This window comes from Pseudoliparis swirei, chromosome 8 (assembly GCF_029220125.1).
Source record: "Pseudoliparis swirei isolate HS2019 ecotype Mariana Trench chromosome 8, NWPU_hadal_v1, whole genome shotgun sequence".
NCBI classification, from domain to species: Eukaryota; Metazoa; Chordata; class Actinopteri; order Perciformes; family Liparidae; genus Pseudoliparis; species Pseudoliparis swirei.
Window position 1 is genome coordinate 229,038 of NC_079395.1, and position 23,067 is coordinate 252,104.

At 43.0% G+C, this 23,067-nt stretch overlaps 1 long non-coding RNA gene across 3 annotated transcripts; it reads left to right on the forward strand.

The window, feature by feature from the left end:
- The first annotated feature begins 6,577 nt into the window (after nucleotides 1-6,577).
- LOC130198273 (uncharacterized) lies at nucleotides 6,578-11,696 on the forward strand. Of its 3 annotated transcripts, XR_008832608.1 has the most exons (4): nucleotides 6,578-6,682; nucleotides 8,387-8,505; nucleotides 11,521-11,577; nucleotides 11,663-11,696. It is a non-coding gene; the product is annotated as an uncharacterized LOC130198273 (long non-coding RNA). The 3 variants fall into 3 exon arrangements; XR_008832609.1 differs by lacking the exons at nucleotides 11,521-11,577; nucleotides 11,663-11,696 and adding an exon at nucleotides 11,015-11,075; XR_008832607.1 differs by lacking the exons at nucleotides 11,521-11,577; nucleotides 11,663-11,696 and adding an exon at nucleotides 10,261-10,293.
- Nucleotides 11,697-23,067: the final 11,371 nt, after the last annotated feature.

Consider the following 23,067-nt stretch of genomic DNA (forward strand, 5'->3'; position numbering starts at 1 on the left):
GCTACATGTCGCTAGCTACGGAAACGTTCTGAGTGGGCCGACACCTGACAAAATTATGATTATGATATTTGTATTTTTATTTCAGTTGGTGTTTGAGTTGTGTTTAAATGGCTCACTGATACTTGTAGCCCCAGTTGTCTTCTTTAATTTGATGTACAACATCAATATATTTGCTCATGTTTATTATAATATTATAGACAGTTTAGAACAAAACATCAAATCTGCCCCACAGGTGGGGCAATGGGGCTTAAGTGGTTAATAAAGTAAAGGTGTCAATTAAGGTATTGGGTTCTGATCTATTTATTTCACCTTTTTAACATTTTTGCAGTGTATAATGACTGAGTGTAAAAAGTTATATAGCGAGTAAGATTCTGTTCTATTCATAATAAAGTTAAACTCTTTAGAGTAACATTCACTTCATAATAAATTCTATTTGGAGTAAAATTATGTACCATATATAATTTTGATTTCTGTATTGAGTAAAATTCAGTTCTATACAGAGTAAAACTAGGGTAGAGTTGTTTCTATTTAATGCTAAATGGGGTGAATTATCATCAGGTAGAGTAAAATTCAGTTCTATACAGAGTAAAACTAGGGTAGAGTTGTTTCTATTTTATGCTAAATGGAGTGAATTATCATCAGGTAGAGTAAAATTCAGTTCTATACAGAGTAAAACTAGGGTAGAGTTGTTTCTATTTTATGCTAAATGGAGTGAATTATCATCAGGTAGAGTAAAATTCAGTTCTATACACAGTAAAACTAGGGTAGAGTTGTTTCTATTTTATGCTAAATGGAGTGAATTATCATCAGGTAGAGTAAAATTCTTGCACTAAATAGAGTAAATTTAACTCTGAAAGTTTAACTCTGTCATAAGAGTAACTTTTACTCTATTTGGACTGGGACCAAATGTGGTCTTTTTTAGAGTAACATTTTATTCAATTTGAGTAAAAGTTACTCAGCCAATTTTACTGTGTGGGCCGCGAGAGGTCATTTACAATAAATAAATAAAATGTTTTTAATTTTCAATTTTGAAAAGTTTGAAATTAATATAAAAATATTTATGATTTAAATTACGTGTTATTCTTTTATCTGACCTGTTTTTCTGCCCGCCAAACAAAACAATGTCAAATGGGGCGCCCTCTTGTAGTTTTAAAGTAAATATATATGAGCTCCGGAGAAAATGGTATACAAAACATACATTGTCGGTTAATACATTTTTTATCGGTTAAATTCTGAAGGTCATTTAATCATCCCTAGTTTATGTTTTGATCAGAGTTGTGATCAGCGCCGCCGCTCCCATAGCGCACTATGCGCTGCGCGTCGGGCACCAAGTCCTGAGGGGCAGGGATGGATTAACCAACGGGCCTACCGGGCCCAGGCCCAGGGGCCCATGAGCTCAGGGGGCCCCTGGGCCTGAACCTCCGCGCGTGACGTCGCTGTGATTAACATTGTATTGATATGAATATGATGATATGATACGATGCGCCGTAGCCGGTATATGCTAGGCTTAAGTCATTCATGTCAGTAACAGGGCCCCAATAGTCCTACTGAGGGATGGATTACCGAACGAGCCTACCGGCACCAGGGGCCCCTGAGCTCAGGGGGCCCGTGAGCTCAGGGGGCCCCTGGGCCTGAGCCTCCGCGCGTGACGTCGCTGTTATTAACAACGTATTGATGAATATGATGATATGACACGATGCGTCAGATGGTGGCGCGGCTGTTGCCCAGCATGCAATAGGCCCCTGGCTAGTCCTACTCAGGGATGGATTATCGTAACGAGTTTCATCATACCTGGGCCCCTGAGCTCAGGGGTTTCTAACCCAGAGCTTTCCTATGTGAAGTCTCTGTTATTAACTTTTATTGATATGACATGATGCACTGTGATGCCGCATATATGCTAGGCTTAAGCTATTCATGTGTCAGTAACAGGGCCCCACAATCATTGAGAACTAAAGAATAGCCTAAATATCACTTAAAGATGTCACAAGAAAGAAACCATCATGATAATTTTCAAGTGAGTACATCTCAGTTTACTCTATAGGACTTAGAGGGCTGAGTAATTCATAAATATATGGGGCTCTTCAACCTGTAGGAGAAACCAAAAGCATGTGCAAAACAACAGCATTAGAGCTCTTTCTAAGCACCCCACCCCCACACACACAAATGCGCTTGTTTATGTATTTCTGTGTTGTTCTTCGCGAAAGTGTATTCGCTTAATCTATATAACCAAGTCCCTCATCATATAATTCGTATAATGTTGTTCGCTCAGCTCCGTATCGTTGTTCATTAATGATCGTTTAAAAAAAAAAAATACATTTATTTGTATTGTATTTTATTTTTTTTATTTTTTTATATTTTTAATGGGGGTTTGACACGTCCAGGCCTAGGGCCCGTGGTTTCTTAATCCGTCCATGAGGGGGCACCACAAAATAAAGGCACACAAAAACCTCATAGTTATAATAATTATAATGCCGATATTATTTCAAATTTGAAATATAAGGCTTTAGGGCATGTATATCAAAACAGGCAGAACAAGAGAGATATATTGAATTGCTCAGCACTTCATAACACTTCTCGGTCGTGACCACTTGCCGTGATGCCGACACATCCACAGACACAGGTGTGGTGGCCGAAGATTTTTCTGATTTCAATTTCGGCCGTATCTTGAGCTTGGAGGACCGCTGTCTAGGGATTTAAACTCTGGTCTTACCACCGATGGCCGCCAGAGGGCAGTGTGTTTCACGTGGGTCGTCTCAGATTGGACATTCACATAGATTCACAAACCTATTCCTTCACAATCATCTGTTGAATAACTTTAGAATGAGGAATAACGGATGACTTCTACCGTGTGACCAAACATCTGTAATATTGCACAAAACATCTGCTGAGATGTCAGCATGAGTGAGCCGAAGAGCCGCAGTCATTGGAGTGGAGACGCTTGTGAAACCCGGAGGACACGAGTGATGACGTCATCGCTGAGGCAAGCAGAATGTTAACAACCAACGTGACACGCCCACACTTACCAACTGAGTCTGGCTGGTTGCCAACTTCCTGTTCACAAACTGGTTTCTTTGGCCGGTGGCAACAATATTAAGTGTGAGATCACGGAATTATTCATGGAGTAATTGAACAATCCCTGACCCCACATATGAATTATACTTGTAGTCTAGCTTAAAACACATGTTGCATGTCGACGCGGAAGGAGCCGTTTACACCCTCTGAGCCTCGCGGCTCGTGGAGTATCAACAGAGACGTATTCACTATCACGACTTGTTGCTCGCTGCCTCGGCATCCCATGTCAGATCCTGTTGTCGTGGTTCCACTTGAGACAGCTGTTGTTTGCATCAGAGCCGACTTCACCCAGAGGAGTGACAGAGACGGCGCCTGCAGAGAGATTGACGAACAACATGAAGGCATGCAGAGGGGTTTGCGCCGGGAATCAAGAATTCTGTGAGGGAGAGGCCTCGACTGACTGTTTACCTGCTCGCTGGCTGCTTTAATGACAGGCAGCAAACTGGTTCAGGAGGACAAACAATCACTGGGACAAACCTCAGCAGGCAAATCCGATTTGGAGGAAGAGTTGTAGAGAAATATGGAGCACCATCAACATCTGAGCAGCACATGAATATGTTAAAATGAAGAAAGGAGGTGATAAACATGAGCAGGTTGTAATAGAGCCTGACCTTGTAAATGAGGAACAAAGTTCACATCTTCACAGCTGCTCCTCCTCCAGGAATGACGTACAGCTTGATAAGCCCTCCTCTTCCTCCTGCTCTCAAACACAGGCGGCTGCACTCTGTCCACACACCCTGGGTTCCTCCCACTAGAGCTGACACGCCCTGTTCACTGAATCACATGTTGTTCACACTGTAGTCAAAGCAGAGTCAGTTTGAGAAGTGAAATTAGACAGTCGTTGCCCTGAGAGGTGAAAAGGAGCAGAAAGGAGTTCACCACAAATCTTCGCCCCGGTGTGTGTGTGTGTGTGTGTGTGTGTGTGTGTGGTGTGTGTGTGTGTGTCTGTGTGTGTGTGTGTGTGTGTGTGTGTGTAGGTGATGGGCGTTCCGGACTTTTACACTCGAACACACACCATAATAGCCGGATTTTTGGGATTAGGCCGGACCATGCCGAGGTCCCGCTAAAACAAAGAGCTTAAACGCCTTAAAACTGTCTAACTAACATAACCTCTCTCTTTTTCGTGCAGTCCATTTTTACCACCTGACCTAGTTTTTGTGTATCCCAGTGTATAGAACAGCTGACATCTATCGGCGTGAGGATGCTGGGTGCAGTTTGATACACATTCTCGATACACACGATACAATTTCACGCCTCTTTTCTTGTGATTGGCTGTTTTTCCTGACGTGGAGTGACGTCGAGAGGGCGCACTCAACGTCAAGGCGACCAGGTGCGTGGACCTTTAAACAGACAGGCAGAGAGCATGCAATCGATGAAGGATTAAGGATTAAACACTACCAGGTAAGCTTTATATGTGTAATTATAAAACGGAGCTAGCTCCAGGTGATTCGGCTAAGACTGCAGTAGATGAGAACGTGTCATTTATATGTGTAATTATAAACGGAGCTAGCTCCAGGTGATTCGTATAAACGGAGCTAGCTCCAGGTGATCTGTTAAGACTGCAGCAGATGAGAACGTGTCATTTATATGTGTAAGTATAAAACGGAGCTAGCTCCAGGTGATTCCGTTAAGACTGGCATAGATGAGAAACGTGTTGTCATTTATAAGGTGTAAGTATAAAACGGAGCTAGCTACAGTTGTGTGATTCGTTAAGACTGCAGTAGATGAGAACGTGTCATTTATATGTGTAATATAAAACGGAGCTAGCTCCAGGTGGTGAAGACTGAAGGCGAGACTAGTGTGAGGTGAGCTATGCTAGCAGGCCCTCTGGTTAAGGGCGACAGTCCATTCACGCGGGTGGTTTAGCTCGGGTTATCTCGTGCTTTATCATTGTCACGGTTTGCCTGTCGAGCTAATATGGCGTGGTTAGCTTGCTGCCATTAGCTAAGCGTTAACCGCGAAGCTTCGCGAGCCGGCAAGTTAATCGCTAGCTAGCGCTGTTTGCTAACGTTAGCTTGCTGTGTGAACATACTATGTGGCTTGATACAAGGCAAAAAGGTTGACGTTAGGCATGCCATTGTAAAGCTACATCACACATCTCCTCACCAGTCTTGATTGAATCACCTGCAGCTTGGTCTCCTGAGCTGCCATAGCACTAAGCTAATGTTGATGTATGTTTACTCTGGGCCTCAGAGAGGATGAGATTAGTGTCCATGTAGACAGGTTTGGAAGAACAAACAAAAAGGGGCTTACCTTACTTCTACAGTTAATCTTAGACAGTTCAAAGATATTCTTAATATGTAAATCTGTGAAGCAGTGTCAAATAAAAAATGTGAATAGAGCAGTTATTCATTTTCTTATTTTATCCAAGTTTATTACTGGTTTAAAATTCGGTTATAGAATATGTTCTGATCATGCATGTTCTATAAATGAAGATATGCAATGTACTATAATTGAAGATAATAATCCTGACAACCATCTTCTTTGGTCATTTCTAGCAAGAGAATATGCACCTGGACTTAAGACGCTTAAATCCAAAGGCTGATGCCAACTTTTACATTGATACTGGAGGGGACAAAGTGGGACTCGTGACATCAAACACATCAATGCCTTCAAAGGTAAGTTGAATGATCTAATTTTTGTAACCATGATTAAAGTGCGAGGAATAAACTTAATAAACGTTTTTCTCTGTGTGTGGAATAGGTTCATGGCATCTTCACCTCCTGCTCTATTTGAAAAGGGAGAATTTCTGTTGAATATAGAGGTGAATTAATAAGCCAGCAAGAATGTGAACGGAGACAGAGACTTCATCACGACTGCCTGAAGGTGTTCATGTTCGAGTTCCATTTTAATGGAAAACTATGCAGTGGTGCGTATTGTGTCAATGCTTCGCCTAATCCAAATTCAATGACACTTTGCCTTATTTTATATATTTACTGGGTTATGAAAACTGATATACTCTTTTTGTTTTTGTAGTTTTGATGCAGCAAAAGAGGATGGGTCACTTTGGAAGACTTGTGAACGATAATAATGTCAACCCCAATGCCAAGATGAAGTACTCTAAACATACAAGGGAAGTCCCCATCTGTGTTTGTTTGCAACACGAGACATCAGTCAAGGAGAGGAGGTCACCTATAATTATGGTGACCCGGATTGGCCGCGCGTGGAGATGCAAGGCAGTAGTCAAAAATAAATACTTTTAAAGTTCTTTCTAAAGGAAATGCTTATACCATATGATATGCTTTCCATCCATGTAGTAATAATGCTTAATGATGTCCAAGTAGCTTTGATTTTACATTAATTTACAATTATCTTTGACAGTATTAAAACGGTTTTGACATTGTTATTGATGAGGTGAAAAAGAAATGTTGCTACCCTCACAAATATCAAAGTTTCTGGCTGTATTGATTATTCAGATTTGACCTGATCCTGCTGGATTGATGTTTATTGTTAATATCTTCAGAAATTGAAGGAAAGTCTTCGGACGGGAGCACGTGAGGGTCCATCTACATCCGAGCCTTCTCAGAGTACTCAAAAGGTGTCAACAAGTAAGAGGCAAGAAAAGAGATCTCCAGGTGCATCAACTAGTCTGCTCAAAAGATATGAAAAGGTAAGTCATATTAGTAGTTTTATGTTTTAAGCTACATATTACGGGTGTAAATTCCTCTTTATGCGTCAACATCTTTCTACACATGATTAATTTTTTTCTCACTGTGGCTATCTGATTCTTCATAATTAAAAAACAGATTAATTTAGTTAATTAATCTTTTTTTGTATTCAATATTGTTAATAAATTGCAGAGATATATCAAATGGAGGGTTACATTTCCAAACTTTGCATATAAGGCCCGTTGGGCTTTTTAATCAGCCCTTGAGTATTATAATTATTATATTTATTATAGTTATGGTAAAGACGCTGTAACGCTTCTCCATTCCCGACTTGAGTTTCCAAGCAAGATGATGGCATCAGACCAGCATTTATGTTTCTCAATGCTTATTTATTGCTCAGCCTTTGAGGCTGTGTGTCACCTCCTGGAGCAGAACACGGCAGATACACACGGTATCCTCCGACTTTACGTAAAGATCACTGTAACGCCTTCTGCTGCAGAAGAGCGCACACATAAAGCTTAAAGGAGCGCTGAGCAATAAATAAGCATTAAGAAACATAGATGCTGCTCTGTTGCCGTCATTGTGCTTCGGGAACGTAGCTATGCTTTCTGCCGACGTATCAGGCTGCGATTCCAGCTTGCTCTCTGCTCACTTCCACCCTCCTCACAGGCAAGCTCGCCAATGTCTTACGATACCGTAATGTACAAGATACTCACTGAAACGCCCGCTTTAGCATTCCAATCCTCTGAATTACGCCGAAAGTGTTAACTTTAATTTGAATTTGGCATGTCACTTTCTGTCGCCGGAGATATGTTTGTACTGCAAGAGTTTTAGAGTTGTAAGATTAACTGACAGCTGCATCCAGAGTATTGCCTCGGCATAAGGAACATCGACCCATGTGACTGCACCGCCCTATTAGGCGATTGGCCTGGACCTCCACAATATTTTCTGTTCCTCATGGCCCTCCTGGGAAAATAATTGCCCTGTCCTGTGTAGACCCTTAAATTACTCTTGTTGTAATCTGGCACTATAGATACAATTTCGGGGGCCACCCTGTTATAATGGTATGGGAAACACTGGTTTAGGTTTGTCGGTCTCCCCCTGAAGTTGTGCCTAGGGTCAGAAACACGGTAAGATTGTATCCATATTCGATCGCTCAACCTCAGCAGCCTCACAAAAACGCTGCTAGTATTTAGCCTCGCTTAGAGTGTAATCAAGGAATGCAAATGTATTACGTCTGTTGCGCTCAGGGGCAGCGGTGAGAACGACATCCCGGGGTCACAGGTTTATTACAGGAGATCATAACGCTTGACAATTTAGTTTTCGTGTTGTCATTCTTTCAAAAGAGAATCACGATTTATCTCAGAATACATTTTTCTTTACTCACTTACTACTAATGGTGTCAGTGTTTCCCCAGGTTTACAGCTTCAGGGGGACCAGACCGATTGACACAAACACTTGAAACATTTTGGTGTTCATTTATTTTCATGACCACAAACAAAGGGTGCACATTTTGTCACTGCAGTGGATTTTTCGGCCTTTTCAAAGAAGGATTCCAGAGCCTCTTGATAAGGGCCCGAGCACTGACTTAGTCGGAGCGGAGGACCTCTCACGCTAATGATTCCCTGAGATGATCATCTATTACAACACTTGATGGTACAGTTCACATCCTATTTACTGTCTCTTTCACCCCTTTTCTGCTCCAGATGATAACAGTGAGCTGATTGAGTCTGCTCAGAGGGACGAAACTGACCAGCTTGAGACCTCTGTGGATGGCCTGAATCCAACATTCACACAACTTGGTCTCCTCAACTGGGTTGAAGAGGTAAGCAAGTCTAAACTTAAGTTTCATTACATTATGTGTGAACAAAACATTAAATCCTCTTCATGTGTGCGTCTGTGTGTGTATGTGTGTGTAGTCTCATCATATGGTTTGGATGGACAGGGTTATATGAGGACACTAGACATTCAGAATCAACCTTCTATAACTATTGTGTGTGTGTGACCACCTCATATGGTATATAGGGACAATGATATATGAGGACACGAGACAGTCAGAATCAACCTTCTATAACTATTGTGTGTGTGTGTGTGACCACCTCATATGGTATATAGGGACAATGATATATGAGGACACTAGACATTCAGAATCAACCTTCTATAACTATTGTGTGTGTGTGTGTGACCACCTCATATGGTATATAGGGACAATGATATATGAGGACACTAGACATTCAGAATCAACCTTCTATAACTATTGTGTGTGTGTATGTGACCACCTCATATGGTATATAGGGACAATGATATATGAGGACACGAGACATTCAGAATCAACCTTCTATAACTATTGTGTGTGTGTGACCACCTCATATGGTATATAGGGACAATGATATATGAGGACACTAGACATTCAGAATCAACCTTCTATAACTATTATGTGTGTGTGTGTGTGTGTGTGTGTGACCAATTTGTATGGTATATAGGGACAATGATATATGAGGACACGAGACAGTCAGAATTGACCTTCTATAACTATGTGAACTACTCTAAACACTATTCTGCCTTTCATTTATCTCTGGAGTCAGATGACATTGAACAAACTCTATGGAATATCTTAAACCTCCATGAAGTTTGATAAATATCTTTACCTCGGGATCTTTTTAAAACCCTTTTACATCTGTAATTATGACGGTCCACCCAGTCTATTTTGTTCTTTTTTTAATCAAATGTGTCATAAGATTAATTTAGTTGTATCTTTTTTTTAAATTCAATATTAGTAACAAATAGAGATGTGTCAGATGTACATTTCCAAGCTTTGCAAAGAGAACCAACAGTAGAATCGGGCCTGTTCCTGATTCTTTTTGTCAACAGTAGGATGGTTCTCATTCAAAATCTGCCGTTTTAAATCAAAATATGTCATCAACGTGAATCGTGTAGATCAGAGCGCATTCACTGCTCCGCTACCTGTGACACTGCCAGCACGCATTGACTGCAAGGGGGTGGACTGCCCAGTGCCCACACACACACACACAAGGCAGCGATCACTCACAGCGAGTGATGGGAGACATGGCATCAAGTGCAGAGGCGCTTTTGCTGGCCGTCCGTGGCTTTTTGGAAGTACTATGTCTAAATTGCAGACAGTGAAGGAAAGCCCACTTTTTTTGATTACTATTATAGATCAATTTACCAGTATCAAAATGTGTGGTATTGTATAAAATTCTGGTATCGTGGTATCGGTTATCATGATATTTATGGCAGGTATCGTAGTTATAATGTTGGTATTGTGACAACCCTAGCAAGAGGCAGAAAGACTGTCGGAAAAGGCTCATGGCAAAGCAGAGCAAATGAGTCCTTTAGGACTTGCTCAGGACAAAAAGGATGTTGGTTCATAAATGACTTTAACCAGATTGTACATTTTGAAAATGTATATTTTTATTATTATTAGGGCCCGAGCACTGACTTAGTCGGAGCGGAGGACCTCTCATCGCTCATGATTCCCTGAGATGATCATCTATTACAACACTTGATGGTACAGTTCCACATCCTATTTACTGTCTCTTTCTACCCTTTTCTGCTCCAGATGATAACAGTGAGCTGATTGAGTCTGCTCAGAGGACGAAACTGACCAGCTTGAGACCTCTGTGGATGGCCTGAATCAACATTCACACAACTTGGTCTCTTCAACTGGGTTGAAGAGGTAAGCAAGTCTAAACTTAAGTTTCATTACATTATGTGTGAACAAAACATTAAATCCTCTTCATGTGCGCCTGTGTGTGTATGTGTGTGTAGTCTCATCATATGGTTTGGATGGACAGGGTTATATGAGGACACTAGACATTCAGAATCAACCTTCTATAACTATTGTGTGTGTGTGTGTGACCACCTCATATGGTATATAGGGACAATGATATGTAGGGACACGAGACAGTCAGAATCAACCTTCTATAACTATTGTGTGTATGTGACCACCTCATATGGTATATAGGGACAATGATATATGAGGACACTAGACATTCAGAATCAACCTTCTATAACTACTGTGTGTGTGTGTGACCACCTCATATGGTATATAGGGACTGATATATGAGGACACTAGACAGTCAGAATTGACATTCTATAACTGTGAACTACTCTAAACACTATTCTGCCTTTCATTCATCTCTGGAGTCAGATGACATTAAACAAACTCTATGGAATATCTTAAACCTCCATGAAGTTTGATAAATATCTTTACCTCGGGATCTTTTTAAAACCCTTTTACATCTGTAATTATAACGGTCCACCCAGTCTCTTTGGTCTTTTTAATCAAATGTCATAAAATCTTTTTGGACCAGTGTCAAGCATCACCTGGTGTGCACAACAATATCCTCCTTGGACAAGTATGTTCAATGTTTGGGACCTCCTTCAAGTGGCGTGGCTATGAATGCAGGGATAAGATATTTCGTGGATTGGTACAAAGTGCTCTTGGGGTATTAGGTCGGTATATTTGCTGTGTTCAAATGTACAAACCATTCTATAATGAAACACTTATGACAAATAATCCTTAATTCACAGCATAGGATGCTATATCAACTATTTCCAAAATTGTGAAGTTTAAGTATATCATTGAAATTACTTTAAAGTGTTTTATTTTTGCCTTATTGGTACTGACAAGATCTCTTATGGTTTAATGCTAGAGGTTCTTTTCCAATACACCAGCTGTTACACTTAAAGTGTAAACATGGGCAACAATTATCTCTATAAAGGACATTTTGCATGTTCATGTATTCCAGATCTCTGTATTGCTCTGACAGGAACAACTGGTATTTAAACTTGTACTATATATTCAAATGTCTTCCAGTTTGTTCTGGCATCAATCCTCAGAAGAGTTACAAATGATAACCAACACCCATCACAGGTGAGTGGAACACAGAACAGAGCACATGTGGTTTGTTGTTGGTCTTTAGCTGTCTATCATTTTAAATCCTTTGTTTTCTTACCAGTTTCTGGAGTGCATGTCCGATGAGGAATGCACACGGACTCGGAAACACAAGATGACGCGATGATGATTATGATGATGATGATTCCGATGCAAGCATCCCCATTACGCCTCATCAGTTGAAACCAGGACGGATTCAAGTGAAACCAGTACTACCTGACGCTGGAGCATCTCATGGGTCAGACACAAGCATCCCAGTCACAAAAGATCGCCCAACTCTTCAAATCACTTCAATGCTGCTGAAACCTCGAGTTACCAACGACTCAACACAGGAAAAGTGTGAAGTTGAACTTAACAGACAACAAGTAACCACAAACGATTACTGTTATGTTTATGGTAAACCACAAAGCAACACTATCTGTCTCTCACTGTCTTTATGTCTCTCTATCGATCTCTCTCTGTCTCTCTCTCCTCACTGTCTATGTCTCTCTCTTTGTCCCTTCACTGTTTATGTCTCTCTCTGTCTCTCTTTGTGTCTCTCTCCTCACTGTTTATGTCTCTGTGTCTGTCTTATATCTCTGTCTCCTTATTGTCTATGTCCTCTGTGTCTGTCTCTATGTCCTCTCTCCTCATTATCTATGTCTTTCTGTGTCTTTCTCTCCTGACTGTCTACGTCTCGATGTGTCTGTCTCTTGTCTTTATATCTGTCTCTTTATTGTCTACGTCCCTCTGTGTCTGTCTTTATGTCTCCCTCTGTCTCCTCATTGTCTATGTCTGTCTCTATGTATCTCTCTGTGTCTGTCTGATGTCTCTCTCTGTATCCTTACTTTCTATGCGTGTCTGTCTGTATCTTTATGTCTATCTCTGTCACCAAATTGTTTATGTCCCTCTGTGTCTGTCTTTATGTCTCTCTCTCTGTCTCCTCACTGTCTATGTCTCTCTATCTTTATGTATGTCTCTCTGTCGCCTCACTGTCTGTCTCTCTATCTTTATGTATGTCTCTCTGTCTCCTCACTGTCTCTATCTTTATGTATGTCTCTCTGTCTCTGTCTCTCTATCTTTATGTATGTCTCTCTGTCTCTGTCTCTCTATCTTTATGTATGTCTCTCTCTCTGTCTCCTCACTGTCTCTGTCTCTGTCTTTATGTATGTCTCTCTCTCTCTGTCTCTATCTTTATGTATGTCTCTCTCTCTCTGTCTCCTCACTGTCTCTCTGTCTTTATGTATGTCTCTCTCTGTCTCCTCACTGTCTCTGTCTCTCTATCTTTATGTATGTCTCTCTCTCTGTCTCCTCACTGTCTCTGTCTCTCTGTCTTTATGTATGTCTCTCTCTCTCTCCTGTCTATGTCTCTCTATCTTTATGTATCTCTCTCTCTCTGTCTCCTCACTGTCTCTGTCTCTCTATCTTTATGTATCTCTCTCTCTGTCTCCTCACTGTCTATGTCTCTCTATCTTTATGTATGTCTCTCTCTCTGTCTCCTCACTGTCTATGTCTCTCTATCTTTATGTATCTCTCTGTCTCCTCACTGTCTATGTCTCTCTATCTTTATGTATATCTCTCTGTCTCCTCACTGTCTCTCTATCTTTATGTATGTCTCTCTCTCCTCACTGTCTATGTCTCTCTATCTTTATGTATGTCTCTCTCTGTCTCCTCACTGTCTCTGTCTCTCTATCTTTATGTATCTCTCTCTCTGTCTCCTCACTGTCTATGTCTCTCTATCTTTATGTATGTCTCTCTGTCTCCTCACTGTCTCTGTCTCTCTATCTTTATGTATCTCTCTGTCTCCTCACTGTCTATGTCTCTATCTTTATGTATGTCTCTCTGTCTCCTCACTGTCTATGTCTCTCTATCTTTATGTCTCTCTCTCCTCACTGTCTATGTCTCTCTATCTTTATGTATATCTCTCTCTGTCTCCTCACTGTCTCTTTCTGTATGTATGTCTCTCTCTGTCTCCTCACTGTCTCTCTATCTTTATGTCTCTCTCTCTCTGTCTCCTCACTGTCTCTGTCTCTCTGTCTTTATGTATGTCTCTCTCTGTCTCCTCTCTGTCTCTCTATCTTTATGTATCTCTCTCTGTCTCCTCACTGTCTCTGTCTCTCTGTCTTTATGTATGTCTCTCTGTCTCCTCACTGTCTATGTCTCTCTATCTTTATGTATGTCTCTCTCTCTGTCTCCTCACTGTCTATGTCTCTCTATCTTTATGTATCTCTCTCTGTCTCCTCACTGTCTATGTCTCTCTATCTTTATGTATGTCTCTCTGTCTCCTCACTGTCTATGTCTCTCTATCTTTATGTATCTTCTGTCTCTCACTGTCTATGTCTCTATCTTTATGTCTCTCTCTGTCTCCTCACTGTCTCTCTATCTTTATGTATGTCTCTCTCTGTCTCCTCACTGTCTCTGTCTCTCTGTCTTTATGTATCTCTCTCTGTCTCCTCACTGTCTATGTCTCTCTATCTTTATGTATGTCTCTCTCTGTCTCCTCACTGTCTCTGTCTCTCTATCTTTATGTATCTCTCTCTCTGTCTCCTCACTGTCTATGTCTCTATCTTTATGTCTCTCTCTCTGTCTCCTCACTGTCTATGTCTCTCTATCTTTATGTATCTCTCTCTCTGTCTCCTCACTGTCTATGTCTCTATCTTTATGTATGTCTCTCTGTCTCCTCACTGTCTATGTCTCTCTATCTTTATGTCTCTCTCTCTCCTCACTGTCTATGTCTCTCTATCTTTATGTATATCTCTCTCTGTCTCCTCACTGTCTCTTTCTGTATGTATGTCTCTCTCTGTCTCCTCACTGTCTCTCTATCTTTATGTCTCTCTCTCTGTCTCCTCACTGTCTCTGTCTCTCTGTCTTTATGTATGTATCTCTGTCTCCTCACTGTCTCTCTATCTTTATGTATGTCTCTCTCTCTGTCTCCTCACTGTCTCTGTCTTTATCTTTATGTATCTCTCTCTGTCTCCTCACTGTCTATGTCTCATCTTTATGTATCTCTCTCTGTCTCCTCACTGTCTATGTCTCTCTATCTTTATGTATGTCTCTCTGTCTCCTCACTGTCTCTGTCTTTATGTATGTCTCTCTGTCTCCTCACTGTCTCTCTATCTTTATGTCTCTCTCTCTCTGTCTCCTCACTGTCTCTGTCTCTCTGTCTTTATGTATGTCTCTCTGTCTCCTCACTGTCTCTCTATCTTTATGTCTCTCTCTGTCTCCTCTGTCTCTGTCTTTATGTATTTCTCTCTCTGTCTCCTCACTGTATCTGTCTCTCTATCTTTATGTCTCTCTCTCTCTGTCTCCTCACTGTCTCTGTCTCTCTGTCTTTATGTATGTCTCCTCTCTGTCTCTCTATCTTTATGTCTCTCTCTCTCTGTCTCCTCACTGTCTCTGTCTTTATTTATGTCTCTCTCTGTCTCCTCTCTGTCTCTCTATCTTTATGTATCTCTCTGTCTCCTCACTGTCTATGTCTCTCTATCTTTATGTGTGTCTCTGTGTCTGTCTCTCTTTCTTTGTGTCTATGTGTGTCTCTATCACTGTCTTTGTGTCTCACTCTTTCTCGCTCTGTCATTCTCTTCGGTTGTTTCTAGCTTTAAAAAGTATTGTTTACATCCCACTATAGGCTTGTTCCTCGATTGTTTGTATCTTAAAAGTATTGTTTACTAACCACTAAAGTCTGGATACATCAATAAACTAAATGATAAAGCGCCCAGCTCTTTGTTGTGTTTTTCATGTTTAATGAAAGCCAGAGATTGAAGCCAGGTGTTCAGTCACTGGCTGGTTCTCTCTCGTAGATGGAGAGATGTATCCATCTATTTATCCACGTACTGGCTCACTCTGGAGGGGGGCAACGTGCATGCCTCCAATTTGGTCATCTAATAAGATTTATTTTGATATTAAATTGACTGTTCCAGTAATACTGTGTCTTGTCAGGTTAGTGTGTATTATGTTAATGAGGGGGTGGGGTTATTGTCCCTTTAAAGACCCAACAGTGTTTTTTTTAGTCCTTATAAACCACACTTTTGTCAAAAAAGAAATGTCTGCCTATACCACCATATAAGTAGGTGGCTGTGTATGAAGTTGTGTGCTGTGTATCTAAAATCTAAAGTGAGCTGAATTTTTTTCAGATTTTTAAAAGTGTTTGAACCTAACTGCCAAAGCTGTGGGACCTCGGGAAAGGGTAGTCCATCTAAACCATAGCCGGGCCTGTATAGCGAAGAAGTGTGTGTGTGTGTGTGTGTGTGTGTGTGTGTGTGTGTGTGTGTGTGTGTGTGTGTGTGTGTGTGTGTGTGTGTGTGTGTGTGTGTGTGTGTGTGTGTGTGTGTGTGTGTGTGTGTGTGTGTGTGTGTGTGTGTGTGTGTGTGTGTGTGTGTGTGTGTGTGTGTGTGTGTGTGTGTGTGTGTGTGTGTGTGTGTGTGTGTGTGTGTGTGTGTGTGTGTGTGTGTGTGTGTGTGTGTGTGTGAGGAGGAGAGGCGGCGAGGCGGCTGTTGGACCCTGAACGCATCTTCCCAGCTTCCAGTGAGTGAACGCAACGCGGGGGAGCCGAAAGAAACATGAATCCAACTTTGAACAACCAAAACATGAACAAGGGCGACACGGTGAGTCACGTGATCTGGTCATGTGGCCGTGTGCGTCAGGCAGGCACGTGCACAGATAGAGCCCTAGTGGTGCTCAAGCACCAGCCCCTTTGCCCTGGATGAGTAAAGTGCCTTTTTTGCTGGAGAAACATTTTTTTTATTCATCCGTATTTAAGAATTAAAGTTACTCTTTCTGTCATCAAGTCCCCCCAAATGTGTTTTATTATTCATGGGCATTTATTTGAGTTCTTGTGAGAATTTCGCCCCGACATGCTCCGCGGTATGGAGGACTCAAAATGACTTAAGTATAAATAAATAAATAAATGCATGAATAAAAACAAGAATAAATAAATAAATGCTTAAATAAATGTATAAATAAATGCTTAAATAAATGTATAAATACAAGAATAAATGTATAAATACAGAAATAAATACAGAAATTAATAAATAAGTTATAACTCAACAGGACATAATTAAATAAATGTATTTCTGTATTTCTTCATTTATTTATATATCTATTTCTGTGTCCACGCGTATTTCTTCATTTATTTATGTGTGACATTTATGTGTCCGTATATTCAAATGAGCTGGGGGGTCCGAACCTCATTGTTGAACAGGATTGGTCAAGTCAGGGACCAAGACAGAAGCAATCGATCCCTAGCACTTGGATCTGTAGACGAACAGCGTTTATTATGCATTCTTGTCTGTACATTCTAAATACTACTGTTGTTGAGTCACGGAATGTAATTTAAGGATGTTTTCAGCCGTGAAGTTAGTAGTTTAAGCATCAAATCTGTGGTCGATTTATCGAGATTCAGCCTAATAAGGATATGCGACGGAGATTTGAGGTCCTGCTCGCGGGACCACTGAGCTCCGGGCGCCGGGCGCTCAGCGCGCTGTGTGGCCGCCGACAGAAGCCTGATCTCGGCAGGACTTTTTGAAATGCTCCGCTGGCTCTGACGTCTCCGTAGCAGCTAAACATGAGATATAATTAGGTTTTGGAGGATCTAAAGAGCACAACGAGTTTATTATTTCCTAAAAGATAACGTTACGTCAATTTGACTGAGGGTTAAGATTCATAACTTCATATTGTAGCGACCCTGGGTCAGGAAGTTAGACGTTGTATAGTTATTACCGCTTATTCGTAGCTCACGCTAAACGACAGGAACACCGCAATACATTCTACTCCACTGTAAGTATTTTGCAGTGAATAAGTCCAGTAAATTTGTTGTGCACCGACAGATATGCTAGAGAGGTTCATGTCATTTATGTTCGCTTTCTCTCATTCCAGGCTTCCTGATTGTTTTCACCTGTCATCACACCTGTCTCCTATGCTCATCAGTGTCAGCCCGCCCCTCATTGGTCCCGCCTGTGTCTTGTTACCCTGTGCTTAAATTCGCCTGTCTCCCAGTGTTCCTTCACAGTTCGTCTGGTCTTTTGCCATGATCAGGTCGGGTTATTTTGTGCTCTTGAAAGTTTTTGATCCCTCACCACGTGAGCGCTTTCATTTTGTTCACTGCAGAACTGAAAATAAAGTACTTACAAATACTTTATATCTGTCTCCCGGGTCGTGCAATTGGGTCCTACTTCTATGTCTGAGTTCGTAACAGAACGAACTGACCATTATGGACCCAGCCGACCCAAGAACGCTTCACGCCCGCCTGTCGGTACAGGGCGGACGATTTTCATCACGAGGAAAAGCTGGACAAAGTCAGCCAGGAAATACAAGAGCTGAGAGGACGCCAGGCCGGGGTTCAGGAAGAATTATCTACACAGATGCAACAACTGGTTGCCCAAATGAATAATTTTTTCACTCATCAACAGACTGCTCCTCCGGTGACGTCATCCACAGCTGAGAGATTGCCTGTCAGTACTCCAGCTGACTACCCAGGTCAGGCTGTTTCTTCCCCTTTACGGCTGGCTCTTCCGGAGAGATTTTCCGGAGACTCTTCGGTGCAGAGCCTTTCTGGTACAGTGTGATCTGCATTTCAACACCACCCAGGAGCCTTTTTATCTGAGCATGGTAAAGTGGCGTTTATTGTGTCTCATTTAACGGGAAGAGCTGCAGCCTGGGCTACTGCAGAATGGTCTAGAGACACCGAACTATGTTACTCATTGGCCGATTTCATAGAGACTATGAGCCGCATTTTTGACCACTCATCGCCTGCTACGGAGGCCAGCAGAAGACTGTCTCAAATACGTCAGCTCAACCGTCAGGTGGTTGATTATGCCACGAGTTTCGTACAGCAGCAGCGGACAGCGGATGGAATGTTCCGGCTCTTCGTGACGCCTTCATGACAGGACTTTCGAACCGATAAAGGACCAGCTGGCTCCACTGGAGACACCGATCTGGAATCCTCATCGCTGTGGCCATCCGGATCGATAACCGTCTTCGAAAGAGAGGAGCGTCGATAACCGAGATGTTATTCCCAGCTTCCAGAATCGCCTCGGAGGGTTGCGCCGCCAGTTGAGGATTTCCAGCTCATATTACCGGACCATCAGGAGGACTACACTCGAATGACTCCGTGAACCCATGCAGCTTGGAAGAACCAGGCTTTCTGGAGGAGAGGCAGCGCCGTCGGGAGGGTTGCTGTTTCTACTGCGGCCAGCCGGGTCATCAACTCGCTTCATGCCCGGAAAGATCGTGCTCACCAGTCAAAAGGAGGCGCTGGTGAGCAAGTTTCCGCAGACTTTCCTCCTCGACCTGTCACTCAGGTAGACATTTGTATTAACAATCAGACCATTGACCAGGGTGTGTTAATAGACTCAGGGGCTGACGAAAGCCTTATGGACTGGGGCCTAGTCAAACAGCTAAAAATAAAAACTGTCCCGCTATCTCATCCTGTTAGTGCCAGTGCCTTAGACGGCCACTTGTTGTTCATGTTACCCATTGCACTGAGCCCATACGGATGACTATAAATAAGGACCATACCGAGGCATGCAATTTCATATTTTTGAGTCGACTCAGTACCGATTATTTTGGGGTTTCCTTGGCTGAAGATCCACAATCCTCACATAGACTGCTCAGGAAAGTTAAGGAATGGGAGAGGATTGTAAGGGCAGGTGTAAACTTTCGCAACCTGTTAATGCACCAACAGACTCTAGTAGGATCATTATAGATCACCCTGACTATCCTGATCTACAGAAAGTACCTTCCTGTTACCATGATTTAAAGGAAGCGTTTAACAAGTCTAAAGCCTTGTCGCTACCTCCTCACCGAGATTTTGACTGTCCCATTGATCTCTTACGGAGCCCCATTCCCAAGGGGAGACTTTACTCGATTTCGAGACCTGAGAGAACAGCAATGGAGGAATACATCTCCTCTTCACTCAAATCAGGGATTATCCGTCCTTCATCGTCTCCAGCCGGAGCGGGATTCTTTTTTGTGGAAAAGAAAGACGGGTCTCTGAGACCTTGCAGACTACAGTCCACTAAATGACATTACGGTGAAGAACCGCTATCCTCTGCCACTCATGTCATCTGCTTTGAACTGCTTCAAGCGGCCAAGATATTCACCAAGTTGGATTTAAGAAATGCATATCACTTGGTTAGAATAAGAAAAGGGGATGAGTGGAAGACTGATTCAACACTCAGAATGGTCACTATGAGTACTTGGTAATGCCTTTTGGACTGTGCAATGCCGACTGTTTTTCAAGCTTTTGTGAATGAGGTTTTGCGGGAATTCTTGAATATTTCAGTGTTTGTGTATCTGGATGACATACTGATTTTCTCCCCAGACGCTAAATCTCATGTTGACCATGTCCGCCAGGTTTTGCAGAAACTACTGGAGAATCAGCTATATGTCAAGGCAGAGAAGTGTGAGTTCCACACAGAAGAGGTGTCTTTCTTAGGATACATAGTCTCACCTAATCATATCCAAATGGATCCTGCGAAAATCAGTGCAGTATCCCAGTGGCCCACACCAGACTCCAGGAAAAGGTTCAGCAGTTCCTAGGATTTGCTAACTTCTATAGGAAGTTTATTAGGAATTTCAGTTCTGTTGCTGCCCCTCTGCATGTTCTGACTTCTCCTAAGGTTCCCTTCAAGTGGACCCCCCAGGCGGATCTCGCTTTCCAACTTCTCAGAGATAGATTCACATCAGCTCCCATACTCACCATTCCAGATCCAGCGCCAGTTTATGGTCGAGGTGGATGCTTCCAATGAGGGAATTGGGCGTCAACTGTCTCAACGTTCTGCAGAAGACAACAAAATGCATCCATGTGCTTACCTGTCGCGGAAGTTGACAACGGCAGAGCGGAATTATGACGTGGGAAACAAGGAACTGTTAGCTGTAAAAGCTGCCCTCGAGGAATGGAGACACTGGCTAGAGGGTGCAGAGCAACCGTTTTTAGTCTGGACAGATCACAAGAATCTAGAATATATAAGAAAGGCTGCGTCTCAACTCCCGTCAGGCCAGGTGGACACTTTTCTTTAGTAGATTCAACTTCACACTCTCTTTTCGTCCCGGGTCTCAGAATCAAAAACCCGATGCTTTGTCTCGTCTTTACGATCCCGAACCACTTGCGGTAGAGCCCAAGACCATCCTTCCACTTAACCGTGTGATCGGAGCCTTTTCCTGGCAAGTGGAGTCAGTCGTTAAAGAGGCAAATGTCATGAATCCAGCACCTAGCGAGTGTCCCAACAATCTGCTGTTTGTTCCTGAGGCTCTTCACTCCAAGGTCATCCACTGGGCTCACTCATCTGTGCTTTCGTGCCATCCGGGAGTAGCAAGAACAATGTTCAGGATTCAACAACGTTTCTGGTGGCCATCCATGAAGAAAATGTGGCAGAGTATGTAGGCTTGTCCGGTGTGTGCGTGTAATAAGACCTCATCTCAAGTTAAGATGGGCTTGCTCCAGCCGCTGCGATTCCACCGTCCTTGGTCACACATTTCGATGGATTTTGTGACAGGATTTCCTTCATCCAGAGGCAAGACTACGGTTATAACAGTGGTTGATCGATTTTCAAAGATGGCTCACTTCATCCCATTGACCAAGCTTCCCTCTGCCAAAGTCACCGCAGAGGTCATGATGAATCACGTGTTCAGGATGCATGGATTCCCTAATGACATTGTTTCCGACAGGGGTCCACAATTCATTTCCGCTTTCTGGAAAGAGTTTTGTCGACTCATAGGTGCCACCGTCAGCCTGTCATCAGGATATCACCCTCAGTCAAATGGACAGTCGGCGTCTGAACCAAGAACTAGAACTACGCCACGTTGTCTCGTCTCCCGAACCAGACCACCTGGAGTGACCACCTCACATGGGTCGAGGTTGCCCACAATACCCTTCCCACGGCGTACAGGTCTCTCTCCATTCCATTGTGTCAATGGTTTCCAGCCTCCACTTTTCCCTAACAACGAGGGAAGAGGTGATGGTTCCATCGGCACATGCCATGATCAGGACGTTGTCGCAGAGTTTGGGCTGGTGCTGCCAGTCTCTTCTCAGTTCAGCTCGATGAAGGCTGTTATGACGTTCATCGCAGGGTCGCCTCCCTCCCACAGTCCAGGCCAAAGGTTTGGCTCTCTACCAGGACTTACCACTCCATGTCGCCTCAAAGAAACTGGCTCCGAGATTTGTGGGTCCGTTTCCAGTGTCCAGAGTCATCAACCCGCGCCGGTACGCTTGCAACTCCCAGGACCTTGAGTGCACCCAACGTTTCCGTTAGTAAATCAAGCCGTGTGTGAGAGCACACTTGTTCCCGCCCCTCCACCGCCCCAGTTCTTTGAAGGGGTGACGTTTACAAGGTCCGTAGCTACTGGAGGTCCGTAATAGGGGAGGGCAAGCAATTCCTGGTAGACTGGAAGGGTGGCGGTCCTGAGGCTGAAGCTGGATAGCTGCTTCATTTATCGAGACAAGACTCTTATCCACGACTTTTACAATCAGCCTGGGCCATCAGGAGTTGGCCCTAGAGGGGGTACTGTTGTGCACGACAGATATGCTAGAGAGGTTCATGTCATTTATGTTCGCTTTCTCTCATTCCAGGCTTCCTGATTGTTTTCACCTGTCATCACACCTGTCTCCTATGCTCATCAGTGTCAGCCCCGCCCCTGATTGGTCCCACCTGTGTCTTGTTACATGTGCTTAAATCCCTGTCTCCCAGTGTTCCTTGTCCGTTCGTCTGGTCTTTTGCCATGATCAGGTCGGGTTATTTTGTGCTCTTGAAAGTTTTGATCCCTCACTCGTGAGCGCTTTCATTTTGTTCACTGCAGAACTGAAAATAAAGTACTCATAAATACTTGGTTGAAGATAGCTCGCCTCCAGAGTTTTGGAAAGAAAAGGAGGGAGAGACCGTCTGGGTTGCTGACTTCAGACGTGGTCGATCCATGCGCTTCTTTTCAGGAGAGGGTTGACTCTGGCATTTCTCCTTTCAGAGAGTTAGGAAGTTACAGCCAGTTGGAGAGGGGAGCAGGTTAATAAGATGGGTGAGAAAGGTCATAAGGTCAGGAGGCAACAGTCCTGGAGGATGTTACGAGGCGGGACGGACGGGGTCAAAGGGGCAGGGTGGTCAGGTGAGTGAGGTCACTTAAGCTAAGAACTTGATTAGGAGACAGGGGGTAAGAAAGAGGAAAGAGAGGGGGGGGACAAGAAGAAGTGGTGGAGTGATAGAAGATGGGTTAGTAAAGGAGGGGCGTAGCCGTATAGTCTTTCCTCGCTTGTAAAACGTAGTCTACAAAGAGTGGCAGAAGAATTGGTGGAAGGAGGAGGGGACAGGGGGGTCAAGGAGGTTGGAGAAGATAGAGACGTAGTTCTTTTTGGGGTAGAGAGAAGAAGACCTAATGTTGGTGAGGAAGAAAGAGCTTTTGGCTGCAGAGACAGACAGAGAAGGAGGAGAGGAGAGATTGAGGAGGAGAGCAGGCTGGGCCAGCTTGATTAGATTATGTGTTTCCTTTCCGTGGGCTTCCATG